The sequence below is a fragment of the Triticum aestivum genome, chromosome 3B (assembly GCF_018294505.1).
Source record: "Triticum aestivum cultivar Chinese Spring chromosome 3B, IWGSC CS RefSeq v2.1, whole genome shotgun sequence".
Classification (NCBI taxonomy): domain Eukaryota; kingdom Viridiplantae; phylum Streptophyta; class Magnoliopsida; order Poales; family Poaceae; genus Triticum; species Triticum aestivum.
Genome location: NC_057801.1, coordinates 68167025 through 68177399, shown reverse-complemented (window position 1 = coordinate 68177399; position 10375 = coordinate 68167025). Strand labels below are relative to the sequence as shown.

At 46.3% G+C, this 10375-nt stretch overlaps 1 pseudogene; it reads right to left on the bottom strand.

Annotated features, from left to right (window-relative positions):
- Positions 1-7493: 7493 nt before the first annotated feature.
- LOC123068620 (premnaspirodiene oxygenase-like) lies at positions 7494-9967 on the bottom strand (annotated as a pseudogene).
- Positions 9968-10375: the final 408 nt, after the last annotated feature.

Below are 10375 nucleotides of genomic sequence, written 5' to 3'. Positions count from 1 at the left end.
CTCTCTCTCTCTCTCTCTCTCTCTAATTGATTCTTAGCTACAGAATGATGTGTATCTATGCTACTTGCTAATGTGATGGCTAATGCATGTGTATTGATTCATGAATTAGCAAAATATTTCATGTGAGATTTGCTAGAGAACTGTTTTGATATAACTGAATAATATGAAGTATTTTAGTTCTGATGGTAATAGACGAGCAACTTCAGTTGTATTTGATTTGAGTTTTTGTTTTCAGTATATGTTGGTCAAGATTCAACTCTTTTTATGTCCATGTTTTGCTGGTATAATGCATCATCAAGCTTTCTTTTTATATGATGATATTGTGTAAATCAGCATATGGATATGGAAAATATTCTTAGCGGCATTAGCCTAGACAAGGATGTTGATGGTTTCCATCCCTTAAAAGTTGGTAATCTTGCCCTCAGAAGTTGGAAACCTGTGATTGTTTCTTGTGCTATAATCTGGATTTATCTCATGGAATGCACGGCCCGTGAAAGAAAGTTATTAGTCAATCCTACAATGTTTTGGTGTATTTTCGAATAGTCCTTTTTGACTGATTAATCATGTGTGATGTTTCATGCAGTGATCTGTCCTAACCAGGAAGACAACGCTGAGGTAGTACATGTTATATCTATACTCAGAGATGAGGCTAAGATAAAAGATGCTCACAATTAGCTCATAGTTTGATTTCATGAGGAATCCACGGGGTGGCCGATGTTTGCTATGAGGTGGTGTATGGGCTGCACCTCATGGCCGTGGTATGCTTCCTGTAGTCCAATTTACTGCTTCTTCTGAGGTCATATAGTGATGCTATGGCACAGAGAGTCTGAAGGTTAGTAATTCTCTTCTATTCTTATCGATTAAGAACAATGTTATTTTTCATGATTTAGTGACTGCTAAGTGCTAATTAATCAATTCAATCATATTGGGCCATCTATTATAGAGCGAAATGAACCATCTGAAGTGGGATGCATTGCATTTTCCCAACAAAATTTACAGTAGCACCAAGCAGGGTTGCGTCCATCATCCTCATCATGTCCGATCTAGGCCGGCGGAGGGCCAAGTCGCTGGCCTATTCTAACAAAGTCCAGGCCCTCAAGGCAGCCCTTCTCGCCGTGGAAGGAGACCCCGATCTATAGGAGCGTTGTACACTGAATTGGTCATGCGAAAAGAAACAATAGTAGATCATACAATCTACGCCATGGAGCCGCTGGTGGGGCTCGACGAGGATGAGTGTGCATGATGCCCAAATGTGGCGTCGAGGCCTTCCGCGTCCGCACCCGAGCTGCGTCACTGCCAAGCTGCTACAAGCATACAAGGCCTTCCGTGTTCAAGGTGAAAAGGCAAGAAGATCTCATTATTAACATGGATAAAGAAAGGTGGAACGTCTTCTTCTGTAGAAGTACACAATGGTTGGCTGAAGATTTGGAGTGCTAAAGTTCCAAAAAAGGTAAAAATCCATCTTTGGTGTATTTGTTTTCAGAGAATTTATGTTGGAGATGAGCTTAAGAGAAGAAAGTTTATAGATATGGTAAGTTGTCCTTACTACTTCAAGGGGGAAGCATTTATCACTGCTTTTGGTGTTGTATTTATGTCAGGGGCCTGGAGGAAGCTATAAGTAATTTGTGATTTCTCGTGGCCACTTTTCCCTAAGAAGGGTAGGTTGCCTGGTGATCTAAAATTGTCGATCAGAAATGTTCTTCATCGAAGCCCATTCAAATCGCCAACAATTCTGTTTGCACACTCAGGTTAGTGCTTTTCTGTGGTGATTTATTAAACATACTTTGGCTTATGATCCCCTTTGACGTACACTTGTGCCCTCAACTACATATTATTTTCTGTTTGCCAAACACCGTAGCAGGTAATGAACTATAGAAAGCGGATTGTTGAGTTTGCCAAGCATAATGGCGCACCTAATTTTGGCAAATCACCTGAAGAGTATATCAAGCAAAGATGCTTTGAGATTTTCACATGATTATATGAGGTTACCATAAACTCCTGTATTGCCACAATAACTTCTTTTATTGCAATAGGGAATTATCTTTTTTCGTATCAGGTAAATAGTTCCTTTCTCACACTTTTTCAGACTGAGATCATTTAATGCTGCTGTGTGGTGTTCTACGCTCTGCTGTGTTCCTTTTTGCTTTTTGGGGGCTTCTTCTCGTTCTTCTTTGGCGCCTATGCTCTGCTTGGGGAAACTTTGTACATGGCAATACATAGATTGAAATTGAGATTTTGGAGCAATTTTGGTCAATTCTGCTTCGGGTACACGCTGCTTGGGGCCTGCAAGATTAATGAGTACGTGATGCCAGGCAAGACGAGTGTGATCATAAACTGCTGGGCCATCAGCCCATCATACACTCGTGCTTCAGGTACATGCCATCCTTGCTCTGCAGCGTGTACCCGAAGAATACACCATGGAAGTCCATGCGAGCTCCCTTGAACCTCTCCGGGCGTGAACTCCTCGGCGTCGTTCGGACTTGGTGTCGAACATGATTACCCAGGAATTTATGATCACCCTCGTCTTGGCTAGCATCACATACCTGCTGATCCTGGAGGCCCCGAAAGGCGTGTACCCAAAGTAGACGCCATGAAAGTCCATGCGAGCTCCTTGAACCTCTTCGGCCTGAACTCCTCAGCGTCGTCCCAGTACTAGGGGTCCCACGTGATGCCCCAGGAGTTTATGATCACCCTCGTCTTGGTTGGCAGCACATACCTGTTGATCTCGCAGGCCTTGGTGCTCTCAGAAGCAGGGCCGGACCTGGGGCAGGGCGAGCGGGGCGGCCGCCCCGGCACCCAAAAGTCAGGGGCCCCCTCCCAGGTCTTCCGTCTTCGAGCGAGAAAGAAAATTTGAGTCAGCGGCAGTGCTCAGCAGGCAGCAGCTCGGCATTTCCTAACCACTACGACATCGCGCTTGTTGTGTGCTAAGTTAAGTCGCTCTTTCTTTTTATTTTGTTTTTTCTGGTTCGTGAATTCTTGACGGTTTTATTCGTTTTTCCCTTTTTTTTCTTTCTTTCTTTGCTTTTTTAATGCGTGATTTTTTTAAAGAATGTCATGTTTTTTAAATCGTTGTACTTTTTCAGATTACATGAACTTTATTCAAATTTGATGAACTTTTTCTGATTTCGATGAACTTTTTCCAGATTACATGAACTTTTTTCAAATTCGATGAACAATTCTTTTAAAATCGATGAACTTTTTCCAGATTACATGAACTTTTTTCAAATTTGGCGAACTTTTTCTGAATTCGATGAACTTTTTAAAATCTGATGAACTTTTTTCATATTGCATGAACTTTTTTCAAATTCGATGAATTTTTTCTAAATGCGATGAACTTTTTTCGAATTTGATGAACTTTTTTCAAAACCGATGAACTTTTTTTGAATCTAATGAACTTTTTTTTGAATTCGATGAACTTTTTTCGAATCCGATGAACTTTTCATCGAATTTGGTGAACTTTTTTCGAATTCAATGAACTTTTTCTTGAAAATCGATGAACCTTTTTCATTTTTTTGAACTTTTGCTTAAATTTTGATGAACTTTTTTTCGAAATTACGTTTTCTTTTTTGAGATAATTTATGTTGAGTATATATTAATGTTTTACTTCACGAAAAGGTTAACTAGAATTGTTTTCTTATAGAAGACAACAAAGTTAGTTTGTTCTGGTGGTTAGTGTGGTGCACTCGCAACAAAGCGATCCAGAGTTCGAATCCCCAGCTATCCTCAGGTTTTACGAAAAAGTACCATTCTACACCCAGGAGCAAATGCTCCTGGTGTGAACAATAAAATGAAAAAAAATTCAGAAAATTCAGAATTTTTTTGTGACATACTTTCACAAGTGTTTCTTGTGCATGAAAATTTTCATCACGAAATCACATTCGTGGAAGTCGTGCCGAAAAAAACAAAATTAGAGCTCTAAAGTTCTTTTGTAAGTAACATCTTCAGAGCATCGATTTTGTTTATTTTACCACACCTTCTACCAATGTGATTTCACGATGTACGTGCACAACAAACATTTGTATAAGTATGCCACAAAAAAGTCAGAATTTTTTGACATTTTTTTGAATTTTTTATATTTTACTGTTCACACCAGGAGCATTTGCTTCTGGGTGTAGAAACTCCACGTCCCAGGTTTTATTGCTTTTTTACTTCAAAAGCGAACAACTCCCACTGCAAACGAGCGTTGGGCCGGCCCATGCCAGCGACGCTGCAGGCGCCAGCTCGTTAACGGGCGCCTGCAGCGCTGACTATAAGCTCCCCAGCAGCTCAGCCTCTTGCGTGCTATGCCTAGGAAGTAAAAGTAGATACGATGGGCCTAGCCCATGTTTGCACGTAAGTACGTGGAGACTGGGCAGGAATCAAATCGTTCTCTCCTCAAAAGAAAGGAATCAAATCGTTCGATTCACTAATCACGATTTCCTTTCTCTGAAAAAAATAATCACGATTTTCTTTGTCTAAAAGAAACTAATCACGATTTCCTCCCGTAACTTCGGATCATTCGGTCCTTCCCTGAGCTTTTGCCTGTTCCGCTTCAACTCTGCATCCCTCACTGCGGTGGCAGGTACTTCTCGTCGCACCCTCTTCCCTCGCCTGTTCTTCTCCCTGTTTTTTTCTTTCTAATCCTGATTTGCAAATTCTCGATCGGTCAAACAGGTTAACAGGGAATTGTTGATAGGACGCTCGAATCATTGCACACACATAGGCAGATTAGATTACAGAGAGAAGATAGTATACTAATTACTATGCCCTAGCAGATTTTGTCATCATATTAGATGATCTTCCGTACTTAAATCTAATATTTTAATTAGCTTTGGGTTAATTCTAAAAACTATTTGTTCCTTTCAATTTCATCAGGGTCATCTCGAGTTCAGGTAGAAAGTATCCATTCGGAAGTGATGATAAAGGAAAAAGGAAGAATGAGGCAGATGAGAAGAAAGAAGCATTGAGAGGATCCCTTTTTAAATATTATAAGAGAAATATTTACACTTCAAGAAATCCAGAAGAGTTGGTGATAGTTCTGGCCGATGACCAGACTAATGTCAATCAGAAAGATGATGGTCATACTCTTACAGAAGAAAATGTTAACATCAACATGGATGATAACAATGTGAGTGATCATGAGCCCATATTTAACTCATATACGACAATCTGCTAATGTTGATGAGGAACCGGTTATTACTATTGATATTTATGATCCAACCAATTGGGGTAGTCTTGATAACAAAGACAGGGACATATTAGTGGAAAAGGGGCCTAAAAGGGAAAAAAATAAAACACTAAATATCCGTTTGATGAAAATTCACGATATTTTTTAAAAACGCTAAAACACTCAAGAAAAATGAGCAATGGAGAGGTGTGTGATAGGAGATGGTTAGTTTTTTCAAAACACGCAAGAAGTTATTCTGTTTTTGCTTTAAGCTTTTCAACTCCGATAAATGCAAGAATGCATTTGGGGCCTGAAATGTCAATCAGGTAGTGGACAACACATCTGATTTTGGATGATATGCACACGGATTTTTGATGCACTTAATTGTTTTCTTTGATAAAATTATATCTAAAAATGATGATTAATAGTTAGACATTTATACTAAGGGTCTCAGATTGTAGTTTCGCCTCGGGCCCTTGAAATCTCGGGACCGGCCCTGCTCTGAAGGGACCAAGATGGTAGCTGCTGCGTACAGCTTGAACATCTCCTTGATGACCAAATCGGGGTACTTGATGTAGCTTCTGCTCATCCGAAGATCAATCTCAGTGATGAATTCCTTGCCGCGGAACGCCGCCGTGATTTTGCCTTGCAGCTTCCTCATCACCTTTGGTTTCATCGGCAGCTCTGACGTGATCCATACCAAGGAGATGTCTCTGTCCCACCCGCATATATGGAGTAAATTGCGAAAAACCACCACAATTGGGGACCCTAAATCAAAAAAACACCACTTTTCGTTTTTTTTTTCAAAAAACCGCCAACATTGTGTTGGCAGTTTTTAGAAAACACTAATGCGTTGCTTACTGTTGAGAGGAAAAATGAATCAACTATCTTCTTTACTAGATGGCATCTGCTATTTATATAAGGGAAAGGACACCATTGAAAAAGGTGTCTGTTCAGAGGGGGTGCATGTTTGGCAGGAACCAACGCGGCAGTTTACAACTGCCTGCGGTTAGTACAAGCATGGATTAATCACATAATTAACACATGGTTAATTAATTCTAACACTTACAACGGTTTGATGCAAAAATCTGACAGGTGGGCGCCACTGTCAGGTGCCACATGGCTGGGGTGGAGACGGCACCCGTCACACCCGTAAACGGCGCTAACTGGTCACGCAAGGACCGGTCAAAATCACAAAAAACAATCCAAGCTAATCGGCCGCGGGTTGCTGCTGTAGACGGACAAGGGAAGGGCACAGGCGGAGCTACGCAGGCCGGTGCTCGTAGCCCGCTCCGGCGAGGTCGAGTTGCCGTGCGCCCGCGTGCCCACGGCCCAGCCCGCTCCGGCGAGGCAGAAATCCCGTGCGCCCACTCCGTCAAGACCAAGATCCAATGCGTTTGCGCCCTTGCCCGCTCCAGCGTGGCCGACTGTCGTGCGTCCGTGCGCCCGCTCCGGCGAGGCCGAGCTGCCGTGCGCCCGCGCGCCCACGGCCTAGCCCGCTCCGGCGAGGCTGAAATCCCGTGCGCCCACGAACCAGCCTGCTCCGGCGAGGACGAGCTGTCGTGCGCCCACTCCATCAAGACCAAGATCCAGTGCGTCCGCGCCCCTGCCCGCTCCGGCGTGTCCGACTGCCGTGCGTCCGCGCGCCCGCTCCGGCGAGGCCGAGCTGCCGTGCGCCCACAACGTCAAGGCCGACATCCCGCGCGTCGGCGGCCCTGCCCGCTCCGGCGTGGCCGAGCTGGGTGCGTCCGCGTGTGCTGCGCACCCGCTTCGGCGAGGCCGAGCTGCCCTGCGCCGCGCGCCCAATCCGTCAAAGCCGGCATCCAGCACATCCAGGCCCCTGCCCGCTCCGGCGAGGCCGAGGTCACCGCTGCCCGCTCCGGCGAGGCCGAGGTCACCGCTGCCCGCTCCGGCGAGGCCGAGGTCACCGCGGTGCTCGATTTGGTCGTCGGCTCGTGGGTAGACGTGCCTAGCATGGAAGCCCTCATCCCCGTAGCGTAGCTCCGAACGCTGCCGGCAGCGAACTCTCCAGCGTGCTCACAAGCTGCTCGACGGAATGCCAGGGAGGGAGAGAGACTGCTGACAAGTGGGCCTATATCAACTTAACGGTCCATGCAAATGTTGTTGACCTTTCTTGCCACATCATCACTTACATGCGGCCCCCAGGTGTCAGTTTTCCACTCAAACTGCTCTAATTAGTGAATCAGTGTTTCCTGAAAACTGTCAGCACAATTTTGGCGGTTTTTTGATAAAAAAACCCGAAAGGTGGTGGTTTTTTTGATTTAGCGTCCTTAATTGTGGTGGTTTTTTGCAATTTACTCGCATATATGTTTTGTATAGACAAGTGTTGAGGCATGAAATTTATTTTTTTAAATAATCTAAATGAATACTGAGGCGTAAAAATCTTATGGAATATTGTATTACTACTAAAATTGTACTGCAGCAATAGTATCAGTGGTAGCAATAGCAGCAGCAGTAGTAGTAGTAGATAACTGCTTTGACAGTTGAGCGGGTGATGGAGGCCGAGGAGAACTTTCACCAAGTTCTTCTTAGACGCGGTTGACCTGCCACTCTTGAGGATTTGCTCTCTGTGGTCGATGATCTCTTCCAGGATACCATCGATGGTGTCAGGAATGCTCTGGAGGTTCCTCCTGATGCCGGTGGGGAAGCAGCAAGGAGAGACTAGGGCGGCATTCCGCGACAAGGAATTCATCTCCGAGACTGATGTCCGGGTGAGCGACAGTTACATCAATTACCTCGGCTTGGTGATCAAGGAGACATTCAGGCCATACCCACCAACTCCCATCCTGGTCCCTCGAGAGAGTACTGAGGCATGGGAGCTCAATGGGTACGTGATGCCAGCTAAGACGAGGGTGATCATAAAATCTTGGGCTGTCGGGTGTTACCCCTAGTACTGGGAAAATGCCGAGGAGTTAAGGTCTGAGAAGTTCAAGGCTGCTCGCATGGACTGTCATGGCATCTACTTCGGGTACAAGCCGCTCGGGGGCATGCAAGATCAATGAGTACGTGATGACAGGCAAAACGAGAGTGATCATAAACTGCTGGGCCATCATAAACTCCTGCTTCAGGTACATGCCATCCTTTGGTCTGCGGCGTGTACCCGAAGAATACACCATGAAAGTCCATGCAAGCTCCCTTGAACCTCTCCGCTCTGAACTCCTCGGCATGTTCCTGGACTGGGTGTCCAACATGATTACCCAGGAGTTTATGATCACCCTCGTCTTGGCTGGCAGCATGTACCTGTTAATCCTTCAATCGCTGAATGGCGTGTACCCGAAGCAGAGGCCATGGAAGTCAAAGCGAGCTGCCTGAAACTCTCCGGCCTGAACTCCTCGGCGTCTTACCAGTACTAGGGGTCACACATGATGGCCCAGGACTTTATGATCACACTCGTCTTGGTTGGCATCACATACCCGTTGATCTCGCAGGCCTCGGTGCTCCCTCGAGTGATCAAGATGGTAGTTGCTGGGTACAGCTTGAACGTCTCCTTGATCATCAAGCCGAGGTACTTGATGCAACTTCCGCTCGTCCAGAGATCGATCTCGCGGAACGCCGCCCTGATCTTGTCTTGCAGCTTCCTCATTACCTTTGGCTTCATCATCAGCTCTGACCTGACCCATACCATGGAGATGTCTCTGTCCCACCCGCATATATGTTCTGTATAGACAAGTGTCGAGGCATGAAAATCTTATTTTAACTGATGCCTATGTTTATATTTCAAAAAAAAAATTAGATGAATGTTGAGGCCTGAAAATCTTTTAAAATTTTGTGTTACTACTAAAATTGTACTGCAATAGTAGTAGGACTAACCAAGATAACTGCTTTGACCGTGGAGCGGGTGATGGGGAAGCCAAAGTCTTCATTTCCGTGAAGGCCGAGGAGAACTTCCACCGGGTTCTTCTCCGACGCGGTTGACCTGCCAGTCTTGAGGATTTACTCCGTGTGGTCGATGATCTCCTCCAGGATGCCGTTGACGGTGTCACGAACGCTCTGGAGGTTCATGCTTATGCTAGGGAGGAAGATAAAATCCCCGTGAAACCAGGGAAGAGCTCAGGGATCGAGAAGCTGGTGCTGTAGACGAACCTGTGCTTGATGGCCGCCACGAAGTCTTCGGCTCTGCTGCTCTTCATGCCGAACGCCCGGCCGCCCCGGTGTCGTCGACGAGGCTCCGCACCTCGTCCTCCCGGATGTCCTTGTAGGAGCGGACGCGGTCGTTGCTCAGGATCTCCTAGACGCACAGCTTTCGGAGCTTTCCGAAGTAGTCGCCGGGGATAGGGCAGAATAGGTGGTCCGTCGAGCCACGATGTCGCCAGCCATGAGCTTCGCCCCAGTGGCCAAGATGGCGCCGTGGGTCTTGAGCACCTCGCGGGCAGCCTCCTTGGACGGAACCACCACCACAGCACGTGCCCGGCGCGGAGGTACATGAGCGGCCAATGCACGCTGGCCAGCTCGCCCATCGTGCGGTGCGGCAGCGCGTTAAATCACCAGCCGGTGCGCGCTCCCGATCACCGGCAGGTTCGGCGGCCCCGGTGGCAGCCGTCGTCACGGCTTCAGGAGCTGGACAACCGTGAGCCAACACTGACACGAGAGCAAAGCAGAGCACAGGTATACAAGATCGTCGTCCATGGTGAAAAGCGTGATGTATTGGCTGTGCTCTTCGGGTTGTGTGCGAGCCTTCTTATATATAGCCCGCCCCGACCGGATGCACGAACAATATTACGTGTGCATCTGATGGGATGTAAGTAATTCAACCACCTTGCGTGATTGAATTGCTTATATTACGTATACATGTAGGACCTGGTTGTCCTGCCATGACAAAATGGCATCGGGTGATGAGCACCAAACGGAAGATGCCTACAGCTTTCCCTCCTTTTTGAGCGGTGCTATACGGACGATAAAATACAGGCGATTCATGACGACAGTGAAATCCAGCTACCCATGCAGGTGTACAGGGGAGCAACGGCCGCTGGATACTTAGTCGTCTTCATATCGTCTACGCTTTTATCGTGTGTAGAGCAGTTCCGCTCCTTTTTATAACAGATACAAACAACATGTGATATTGGAGTTTGCTAGCTGGAGACTTTGTCGTTTGCATCTGCATCTACATCTGCATCTGCATGTGATGGGACTTGTTCTGCATGTCCTAGCTCGAGACAAAATGGTATCGGAAGACTAGCACCCAACGAAGATGCTCTGGCTGTTCCTTTC